The sequence below is a fragment of the Trichosurus vulpecula genome, chromosome 7 (assembly GCF_011100635.1).
Source record: "Trichosurus vulpecula isolate mTriVul1 chromosome 7, mTriVul1.pri, whole genome shotgun sequence".
NCBI lineage: Eukaryota > Metazoa > Chordata > Mammalia > Diprotodontia > Phalangeridae > Trichosurus > Trichosurus vulpecula.
The window spans coordinates 21,784,967-21,796,801 of NC_050579.1; the positions used below are offsets into that span (position 1 = coordinate 21,784,967).

Genomic DNA, 11,835 nt, shown 5'->3' on the forward strand with positions numbered 1-11,835 from the left:
TCCTAGAAGCCGGGGATTAAAGATTTAGAACTGGCCAGGACCTTGGATCAATCCTTATGTAATCACTGCATATTCCCCAAGGAGTTTTTTGATTAATAGTTTATCAGCCATATCCTGAAGATTCTGAATACAGTCACATGCAAATTAACTGATGGCCCACAATGCATTGCAGCTGTAGCCACCCTTTAACTCAGTGCTCTTCCTTCAGAGAGATTCTCAGTTCATTTGTCTGAGGCCCAGTTTTCTCTCAGGTCTTTAGAACAGTTTGAATCTCTCTTCAAGCATTTTTAGCTGAGGAGACAGTTTTTTCCTCGAGCTGGTTTTTTATCATTGTTCCTTACACCAATGTTCTTTTTCTGTCCCTTTCAGGAAGCACATAATTAAGAGGCAGGATCATTGAGCTAGAGTTGGAAGGGCCCTCAGAGGCCTTCTAGTCCAGGCCCTTCATTTTACAGAGGCCCAGGTAGGTTGTGATTTGCCCAAGGTCACATGGGTAGTACCTGAGGCATGATCCCAACTTGTCTGGTGAGTCCAAGTACAGCACACAATGTCAGTTTTCTCCCTGCCCCTTCTAATTGCATGAGAATATCCCCCTCTGTCTCCAGACCTTACCTATGCTTCAAGGTCCAGTTCAGGTCCAATTGACTCTTCCACAGGCCATTCTTTTCTCTGATGTCATGTGGGACTTACTGTCTGCATCTCCCATGTTGCCATGCTGTGTTATCCGGTTGTCTTTTGTGTTCGATTCTCATTTCAACTGTGAGACTGTAAAACATATGGGCATTCCCTAAAGGAATAAAAGAAAAATTCTTATTGCCTCGAATTAGCCCTTCAAAGAGGTAGGAATATGGAGAGGGTCAACAATTTCTAATCAAAGAACCCCAGAACCTTATCGCCTATCCTAGGGTTCTGGTCTCTACTCCCCATCACACACCAGCTGCTTTGGTCTCTCAAAACATAGGTGAGAGAGTATTCAGTGGGATTTAGCCATGGAGGTGACAGGACTAGGGATCCTGGGTTCCCATTGGGGGTCCAACTGGGAACCTCTAATATCATAGAAGGGCATTTTCTGTAAGCATTGCACAGTCATCTTCTCAAAGGAGATTAGAACTGGTCTTAAGGGAAGAAAAGGAGGTTGGTGGGGAGTTCATCTTGTTCATTGATTCCCTCATCTCTAGCCTTTCCTTTAGTTAGCTATCTCCCCCTAGATATCTCCACTGACTACCTCAAAGCAGACTTTCTCACCTTTCCCTAAAACCTCCTTTTCTTTTCAACTTCTGTTCTTTTATCAATGACTTCCCTACATAGGGAAAGCTCAGAATCACCTTTAACTCTTTCCTTAATCAGGTGCCAAGTAGTGCCATTGGATTGGATCGAACTGAGTTTCCGCATCACCCACATTTTTTAGAGAGGTTGCCTCAGTGCCATGAAGGCCCCATGTGATGTCCTGGATGAGACGAGGTTGATGGATGAGTAATAATTTCTCTCCTGAATGCCACTCCTATGTTGCCAACTTTCTACTGGACATCTCCAATAGGAAATCCAAACAGAGTCTCAAATTCAATGTGCCCAGAGGACCTGGGTTCTAAAACTGCCTTTGTCACTTCCTACCTGTATGACCTAGGACATGTCATTTAACTTCCCTGGGCCTCAGTTTCCTCATCTGTATAAAGAAGAGGATAGACTTGATTTCTGGCATTTGTCCTTTCTCTTCACTCACGTGGCTGCCACCCTTCTTCATTACCTTAGCACTACTGCAATAACTTTTAATTTGGTTTTCCAAGCTAGGTCTCTGAATGAATATATAAATAGAAAAATATTTACCTAATGCTCATTATGTGCCAATAACTGTGCTTATTACTGGAGATAAAACACAAAAAACACAGTAATTCCTGCCTTCAAAGAGTTTCCGTTTCAAAAAGGAAACGATAGCACATATAGAAAGGATTCTGGATCTAGAAGGGTTCTGAGAGGCCGATTAGTTGGAAACCCTCATTTCACAGATGAGAAAACAGGCTCAGAGATGTGAACAAAGTTTCCAGGGTTACTCAGGTGGCATCAGAGACTCAGAAGATCATAGCTCCAAACCTAGAAGGGGCATCAGAGGCCAATGCCTTCATTTTATAGGTGAGGAAAGATCCAGGAGGTTTGGGTGATTCAGTCACGGTCACATGGGTAGTAAGCATCTATGACAAAATTTGAACTTGAGACTTCTGACCATTTGACCATCTGATGTTCTGACCATCGAATCTGGACTCTTTCTCTTATCCCATACTTCTTGGAGTGGCAGCCAGGAAAGGGTGACTTGCCTTGGGAAGTTACAGGGATGGTAAGTGGAGACATAGGGCAATTGATTGAGTTTCCATTTCAGGAATGGCAGTGTTGATTTGGCTATATGCTGTGGTGGCATAGCAGGAAGATGGCCAGAGAGTAGGACTAGGGCTCTGGCCTTGGCTGGCTAAAAGAGTGGAACTCTGGCCAATCATAAACTCGGGGCCCCAGGGCTGGAGCTGGGATGCTGGTCCAGCTAGGGTCTGCCTGGAAGGGGAGGAGGGTATTTGTCTAGAAGGAGAAAAGGAGCTCACACGGGCTAGAGGAAGACATTAAAGGGTCTTTTGCTGAAGCTTAGGCAGCAACACACCCCTCAAAGTTACCTAGAGTGCCATAGGTGGCCAATTAACTCAGTCCTGGGGACAGTGAACAATGGTATCTGGCTGATTTCACAAAAATTATGTCTGACTCTGTTCTGCCCCTTTATAGAAATCTTAGGATTTAGAGATCGAGTTGAGTGGATCTTCTTCTCAAATTTGGTTATCAGTAGGTCATTGGCGGTGAGAGAGAGAGGGAGAGAAAGAGAGGGGGGGAGAGAGAGAGGGGGAGAGAGAGGGGGAGAGAGAGAGAGAGAGAGAGAGAGAGAGAGAGAGAGAGAGAAAGAGAGACAAAGACAGAGAGAGGTAGAGAGACAGAGACAGGGAGACAGAGACAGGGAGACAGAGAGAGAGAGAGAGAGAGAGAGAGAGAGAGGGAGGGAGGGAGGGAGGGAGAGGGAGAGAGAGTGCAGTTTCAGTAGAATGCATGCAGCTGTCATGGACCTACTGGTGGAGCTAGGATGAAGGATGAGGGGTAGGCAGCCATAGGACTGCACTGGGTTCTATGCACTTGATAGTAGGGTTCAAGGGAGGACAGTGCAAGAGTAAGAGTCATGTGGGATGAGAAAGCAAGGATGAGTTTGGACTGTATCACTGGAGGAAATGTTCACATCACCGAGATCAAGGATCCATTAAAGTTTCAATGGGAACAGAAACCAGATGCCAGGGGACTGAGTGGGTAGTTAGTGAATGTAGATTACTCTTTCTAGAAGTTAATAATGAAGAGAAGGAAACACGTAGGATATTGGCTTGAGAATGTAACCAGGTTAGGGGAAATTTTTTATTTTGGGGGTAGTGGTAGGGGAATCCCATCTCTCGCCAGGGTTTTGGTTATCACCTCTATGCAGCTGCATTCCTAATCTCTATGTCTGCCATATTTGTAGGAAGGAGGGAAGAAGTCAGTATGGGGGGAGCTTGAAGATGGGTGAGAAGGAATGATAGGTGGAGCAAGGTCATAGAGAAGGGCTGGAATGAAAGTCCTAAGTGAAGCAGTTAACTTTAGCCAGAGGGCTGCTGCATCTTCTGAGTCTGGGAGGGGAAGCAGCCGCAGCTGAGTAAAGCAAGAGCGAGTTCTGAGGTACACTAGAGGGGATGGGAGGGTGCTCCAGACAGATGGCCTCAATCTCAGTGAAGCAGGAGGGGAGCTCAGCTGTAGGCAGGAGGATGGGGGTGAGGCTGGGAACTGGGGAGGGTGATAGTTAATGAGAGCTGAAGAAAAGGATTGCCATGGAACTGTGCTGAGGTGATGGGAGATGAGAAATTTTACAGAGTACATTTTAGAATAGTCTTGTGACTTCTTTCAGCTACATCCAACGATTAGGACCAGGAGCAGAAAAAGAAAATAATGGAGGTGAGTCAAGATTGGGACAATGGAAGGAACAAGGCGGGGAGGGCTCCACATACAGCCCAGTTTTCCAGCCAAGCCTGGGACATTTTGCAAACTGCTGTTTAGGCAAGACTTTGGGTTGCTGGAGAGAATGCCGACACAGGGCTGAGGACCTATGTGAGAGGTACATGCTTGCAACTTCCAGTGTTTCAACTCCTTTCTGGATCTGGATCCAAAGAATCTCTCCAAGAAAGAATGTCTTCTCTTTCTAAAGCTCTTGTACCAACTCTGCCCCACGAGCAGGTCTGAAGCTTTGTGTTAACATTCTCTCTACCAATCTGGGGTCATGTATAAGCGGCAACATGCACAATGTCCTGGGCTTGGCTGGAAACCTGAGTTACATAAGCATGGAGGGTCAGAAAACAGGGGAGGGCTTGGGAGAATTGAAAGAGAGACAAGACCTGGAGGTCCTGATGAGGGCAAAGGCAGGTCTAGAGGCAGATGAGGTCCCGGGAGAGGATGGGAGACTGTGATCTGTAAGAGGATTTTCAGGCCTAAAGAGGAAGCATGAAATGAGAGAGTCCTGCAGTGAGAGGGCCTTGCTCAGATCCCAGCTCCAACATTTGGTTAAACCCTCTGTATTTCAGTTTCCTCATTTGTAAAAATAGGAGTTTGGATTAGATGGTCTCTGAGGTCCTTCAAAGCTCTAGAGTTATGAGCCAATGAATGTCTAAAAAGAGGGCAGGGATCATGTCTCCTCCATAAGGAAGGGAATCTCCCAGGTCAGTCTCTGGGCCTATCTTTTAGGGGATTTCTTTTCTGGGACAGGGACTAGGCAAGAAAGAGCAGACTGAACTCTGACACTGGCCTCTTTAGGGCTGCTGGGAGCCCTGGTGGGTGGTTGCTTCCACTTGCTGATAGACACAGTTAATACGGAGTCATTGGAAGTGTTCCAAGCTGCTTGGCCCTCAGTTTAGGGGCCCATTTGCTGAGCTACCCTATACAGGGCTAAGCTCAAGCTTTGGACAAGGCTATTTTGTATCCAGGCACCAGGCTAAGGCCTGGGGTGAAAAGGCAAGAATGACATAGTTCCTGCCCTCAAGAAGCTTATAATCTAGTCTTTATAGGTAGGGGCATATATGAAATAGATGCACGGTGACATGGCGGGGTGTGTGTGGAGGCACCAGTAGCTAGGGGGATCAGGAAAGGTACAACATAACATTGAACTTTGTATCAGTGACAGCTAGGTTGCTCAGTGGATAGAGTCTTAGTCCTGGAGTCAGAAGGACCTGAGTTCAAATATGACTTGCTGAGTGACCCTGGGCAAGTCACTTAATCCTTTTTCCCTCAGTTTCTTCATCTGTCAAATGAGCCAGAGAAGGAAATGGCAAACCCTCCAGTATCTTTGCCAAGAAAACATCAAATGGGGTCACGAAGAGTCAGACAGGACTGAAACAATTGAACAACAGTGACAGCTCACCGTGCCTTACACACAGCACATGCTTAGCAAACGTGTGTGGAATGAATGAACGAATGAATGAATGAATGAGTGATGAAACTGGGAATCCAGAGAGCAAAGGGGAAGGCAGAGCAGGCTGGGGCAAAGTGCAAATGAAGGAGCACCTCCCTAACCAGCCCCACAGCTATATAGCTGTCCCTCTCCATCTCCCCAGCTTCCCAATGACAGGGGCTTTGTGTGGTTTCCAGATACACGCACACATACACTCACACACAGAGCTGAGTGGGTGCTTTTGTCACAGAACCCAGGAGTCTTCCCTGAGGGGGAGGCCCTGAAGGTGGGCAGCCTCCTTTCCCAGTTCCTTTGTGTTCATACAGACTTCTCCCAGCTGTGAGAATATAGAGGCAGTCCAGGCCCGGGAAGATGTCTTTGATTCCCACAGACAGGGCAATGAAATCCTTGCCTCCCAGAGGACTCTGGCTTCTCTGGTTTCCCTTGTCAAAAGCCACAGTTTGCCCTCATGGGGAGCTCTCTCTGGGGGGTAGGGGTTAGGGGAGTCTTCAGTGACTCAAGAGAAAATGATTTTCATTGACTCCCAAACCTAAGGAATCAGAAGAGCCGACTGAGCATTCAATTTGGGGTCAGACTCTGTTTCTTCCCGTTTATGAAAATGGTGACCACATTTGCCCTTCCCCAGTCTTGTGAGACCTCTCTCGCTTCTGATGCCCTTCCAAAGATCACTGATAGAGGATCATCGATCACATCCATCGGCTCTTTCAGTACCTGAGGATGTAATTCACTGGGCCATTTATCAAGGGAAGCTGGGCATTCTCTTATTTCCTTACTTATCATGGCTATCGACCCCCCATCAGCCATTTTTGTTCTGCCATCTGTAGTACAAGGCTCTTTCTGCTTGGCAGAGAAACAGAAGCAAAAAATAATTGAGCTTTTGTCAGTTATCTTTGACTCATCTACCCCAAGCAAAGTTCTGGTTCTTTTTCTTGAACTCTCTTTCCACCTAATATAGCTATCCTCCCCTTTTTGTTTTTAGCTTCCCTTGGCAGCTCCAACTCATTCTGAGCTTTAGCATTCCTCACACTTTTTTATGAGACTACACCACCCTTTTAGATTTATCCTCCATTAACTGGTCTTGCTTTCGTTTCCTTTTGAAAACTGAATTGGTTGATGAGTTCCTTGGGCGCCCAATGGGTCTCTTCAGACACATCCCATTTTCCCTCATCATTGAGCTGCTTCCCTTTGTGTCTTTGGAGTTTCATCCTTCTTATACTGACTTCCCTTGCAGCACTCTAGTCCTTGGGATCCTATCCACATTTCTTCTTAAGCTCTTGAAAACTCTTTCCAAAATCTAGGGTACATGTCAGACTATACCTGGATTCCCTCTCCTCTATTACTTCCTCCCAGGATTCCCGTTGTTTCCACCTCAGCAACCAGTTCCTCCCTCTTAGAGACAATTGGATCTAGAAGAAATTTTCTCCTCACTGGTTCCTTCATCTTTCAAAGGATTAGATTATCACTAAGGCAAGTCAAGAAATTATTAACTGTTCTGCTTTTGACATAGAAAGAATTCTGGAAAATGTCTGAATAATTGAAATCCTCCATCTCGACTACATCATGCCTTTGTGCTAGGTTAGTTATCTGTTTCCATACTCCTCATCTATTTCCTCTTTCTGTCCAGGTGGTCTTTAGTATACTACAATGGCAAAATCATTTCCTTTTTTTAATTTATTTTTTAATTTTTAGTTTACAACATTCAGTTCCACAGGTATTTTGGTTCCAAATTTTCTCTCCCTCGCTCTCCTCCCCCCTCCCCCGCCAAGACAGTATGTAATCCAATGTAGGTTCTACATTTAACTTCTCATTGAACTTATTTACATAATAGTCCAGTTGTGAAGAATTATGGAATGAATCATGAGAGAGGAGAAACGAAACCAAAAAAGAAGGAAAAAAAAGAGAGAGCAAAAAGTTTGCCTCAATCTCCATTCAGACTCCGTAATTCTTTCTCTGGATGTGCATAGCTTTTTCCATCATGAGTCTTTTGGAGCTGTCTTTGAATCTTGTATTGATGAGAGGAGTCAGGTCTATCAAAATTAGTCCTCACAGAGACCGTGTGTCTGCATCAATTCATATAAGTCTTTCCAGGTTGTAATGAAGTCTGTCAGCTCCTCATTTCTTATAGCATAATAGCATTCCATTAAATTCATATACCATGATTTGTTTAGGCATTCTGCAATTGATGGGCATCCCCTTGATTTCCAATTCTTTGCCACCACAAAGAGAGCTACTATAAATATTTTTGTACATATGGGCCCATTTCCCACTTGTATGATCTCTTTGGGATATAGCCCTAGAAGTGGTATTGCTGGGTCAAAGGGTATGCAAATTTTTATAGCCCTTTGGGCATAGTTCCAAATTGCTGTCCAGAATGACTGGATCAGTTCACAACTCTACCAACAATGTAGCAATGTTCCAATTTTCCCATATCCTCTCTAGCATTTATCATTTTCTTGTTTTGTCATGTTAGCCAATCTGACAGGAGAGATGTGATACCTAAGAGTTGTTTTGATTTGCATTTCTGTAATCAACAGTGATTTAGAGCATTTTTTTTCATATGACCATAGATATCTTTCGTTTCTTCCTCTGAAAACTGCCTGTTCATATCCTTTGACCATTTCTCAATTGAGGAATGACTTGTATTCCTATAAATTTGGTTCAGCTCCCTGTATATTTTAGAGATGAGGCCTTTATTAGAGACACTGGTTGTATAGATTTTTTCCCAGTTTTCTGCTTCCCTCCTAATCTTTGTTGCATTAGCTTTGTTTATACAAAAACTTTTCAATTTAACATAATCAAAATGACCTTCACCCAAATATTCTCTATCTTATTTCTCCTCTGGTTTCTGGTTTCCTTACATGAGTATATGCATTACATTTGTAATATGCAATATGCAATAATATACAATATACTCCCCCATTTTAACATATTCTGTTTGTTTTGAATAAGAAATACCCATCTAGAGCCATGGATCATTCATAAGTTTCATCTCATAAAGTGTGAGAGGTTGAATTTACCTCCGTGCATTAGGACCCCTAGTTCTCCTGGTTTGTTGCCTGATTTGGGGCACTTGTGCATAGACATAGAAAGACATGGGTTTTTTTTTTTGCTATTGACTACTTTCTGGAATTTCATCTCCTATGAATTTCTGGGTATCTTAACTCTTATTTTTTTTCCCTCCTTTGTAGATACTTTCTATGTTACTTAGTTTCAGACATGTATAGACATGTATGTATGGGCATATATCTATCTTATTCTATCTATCAAGAAAGAGTGAGTAAGTGTGAGAAAGAGACAGAGAGACAGAGGTGGAGACAGGGAGACAGAGACAGAGGCAGTGGCAGAGACAGAGGCAGAGAGAAAGAGACAGAGAGAGGTGGAGAGAGAGGCAATATTCTCCTTCCCCTCCTTTGTAGCTTAGAGCTCTTTTGCTTAGATTTTCAAGATATCCAGCAAATACATTCTTCCCAGGCTTTGTTAGGTGTATTCCATCTCTGGCCAAGAATCTGTCATCCCTATATTTCAGGCCATGGTCCAGAAATTCAAATCCTATTTTCATACACCATCTTCTTAGTCAGCTGTTCACTTCCCAAATTAATCTTTCTCTTTTGTATCCCTTGTCTCCTATGGGCAACAGTGAGGAAAACACAACCTGTACCCCTATGGTCTTCAGTTTCTTGCCAAATATTCATAATCATTTGCAATATTTGTTGGGTTCCTTCTGGCAGTGACGTTTGTGCCCATGTGAATGAACAGAAGTAGGTAATTGTCATCTACTCGGCTAAGTCTTGGGAAGTTTTATGTGATATCTTTTATACTTGCCCCAAGAAGACAGTAAACCTTGGTATTGTTGTTATCAGGTCAATGAACAGTTGCTTTCCTATCCCTTGAATCATTAGCTCCTTCTCCTCTTCTTCCTCCTCCTCCTCCTCTCGTCTTCCTCTTATCTTTACCTGACAGTTTCGCGGTTTTACTCATTCTTTGGAGGACGGGGAGCTTCCTCTTCCTCTGAGATCCTCTGCAAGAAGGCCTTCCAGAGCCAAATCCTTTTAGAGTATGGATTCTCAACCTGGAGTTTGTGAACTTTAAACAACAACACCACAATTTTTGTAAATTATATTTTGATTCGATTCATTTCTTTTGTAATCCTATGCATTTTATTTTATATATTTAATAACATTACCAAATGTTATTAAAATGTTAAAAATATTAAAATGGTATTAAAAACATTATTCTGTTAGAAATTGAGGAGATGCCCATCAATTGGGGAATGGCTGAACAAGTTGTGGCATGTGATTGTGGTGGAATATGATTGTGCTATAAGAAATGCCATGAGATGGTGGTTGTGTGTGTGTGTGTGTGTGTGTGTGTGTGTGTGTGTGTGTGTGTTCAGTTGGACCTTGTCCAGGAGCTGCACTACTCTCTGTCTGTTTGCCCTTCTGCACCCCCTACCCTAGTCCATCTCCAGCTTCACCATGACCACCACCATCACCTTCAAGGGCATTGACCCCAATGGCAGGAATAGCTCCTGGGTGTTATATCCTCCAGGAAATGGGTCTAATTTTACTTTGGGCTTTGATGAGCCTACAGAACAACCAGCGAGAAAGAACAAAATGGCATCTAATATTTTTGGAACACCTGAAGAAAATCAACCTTCTTGGGCTGAGTCAGCAAGGGCTCAGTCTCGCAGGGGACAATTCTGAACCATCTGGACTTTTTTTTAGGTCCAAAGGGAGAAGGTGACATGCATGAAAATATGGAGGCTGACTTGCAGGTTGACCTGGGACAGAATGAAGACAAATCTATGCCTGCTGTACCTCTTCTCAGTCCAGCTCCATCCAGAAGAAATCCAGCTGGTGGCAAGTCCAGCTTAGTCCTTGGTTAATTACGACTTTTTTCCTCCTCCCTTCCAAGCTTGTGAACTGCACAATTTGAGCCTGACTGTATATCTCCTTAAAATTTCTTTCATTAAAAAAAGCACTTTATGTTAAAAAAAAAAGAAAAGAAAGAAGAAAAGAAATGCTAAGCAAGATGCTTTCAGAAAATCCTGGAACGACTTACATGAACTGATATAAAGTGAAGTAAGTAGAACTAGGAGAACACTGAACACAGTAATAGCAACGTTGAGCTATGATCAACCATGAATAACTTGGATAGTGTTAACACTACAATGATCTAAGTCTGTCAAGGGTGGGGAACCTGCAGCCTCAAGGCCACATGTAGGCCTCTAGGTCCTCAAGTGTAGCCCTTTGACTGAATCCAAACTTCACAGAACAAATCTGGACTCGGAATCTGAGGACCTAGAAGGCCACATGTGTCCTTGAGGCTGCAGGTTCCCCACCCCTGAAAAAAAATCCCCATGATGAAAAATGCTATCCACCTCCAGAGAAAGAACTGATGGAATCTGAGTGCAAATTGAAGCATATTTTTTAAATTTATTTTTCTTGGTGTTTTTATGAGGTGGGGAATCTGTGTTTTCTTTCACAACATGACTAATATGGAAAAATGTTTTGCATGACAGCATATGTATAACCTATATCAAATTGCTTGCCTTCTCAATGAGGGAGGAGAAAGGGGAGGGAAGGTGGGAAAGAATTTGGAACTCAAAATTTAAAAAAATGAATGTTAAAAATTGTTTTTATGAGTAATTGAAAAAATATATTAAAAAAAGAAATTTTTTTCTACAATCTAGACAGAGAGAACTGATGAACACCAAGCATATTTCTTCCATTTACTTCATTTTTCTTGCCTTTTTCCCCAACATGTTAATATGAAATATGTTTTGTGTGACTTCACATGTATGACTGATATCCTATTGCTTGCCTTCTCAATAGGTGGGGGAGGGGCTGGAGGAATAGAGATAATTGGGAACTCGAAATTTGCAAAAGAATGTTAAAATAGATAAGGTATAATTATTAAAAAAACAAACATGATTTTGAGGAGGGGGTCATAGGTTTTGCCATCTTACCAAAGGGATCCATGACACAAAAAAGGTGAAGAAGCCCTGTTTTAGAGGCATCTTCTTCAAATGTCTCTCCTAAAATCACTGGAACATACTGCTCACTTGGGTTTCATTGGTTTGGACAGCAGTGTAGTGTATATCTTCAGTCTTCACTTTGGATGGGGTCCCATGAACCCAGATGGAAAAGACACATCATTAGTAGGAATATTAGGAATTATTGCTCAGTAATTGGGTAGAAGGGTTGGGGGATCTCCTTCGTTGGCTTATATCTCCTTTTCTCCAAAGCTGATCCTAGGGCCTCTAGCTCCTGGGGCTTCTGAGACCCACATTCTCTTCTATGGGATCTGTGCAGGGCCATCTTCTCTGT

At 43.2% G+C, this 11,835-nt stretch overlaps 1 pseudogene; it reads left to right on the forward strand.

Annotated features, from left to right (window-relative positions):
- Nucleotides 1-9,981: 9,981 nt before the first annotated feature.
- Nucleotides 9,982-10,391, forward strand: LOC118856071 (annotated as a pseudogene).
- Nucleotides 10,392-11,835: the final 1,444 nt, after the last annotated feature.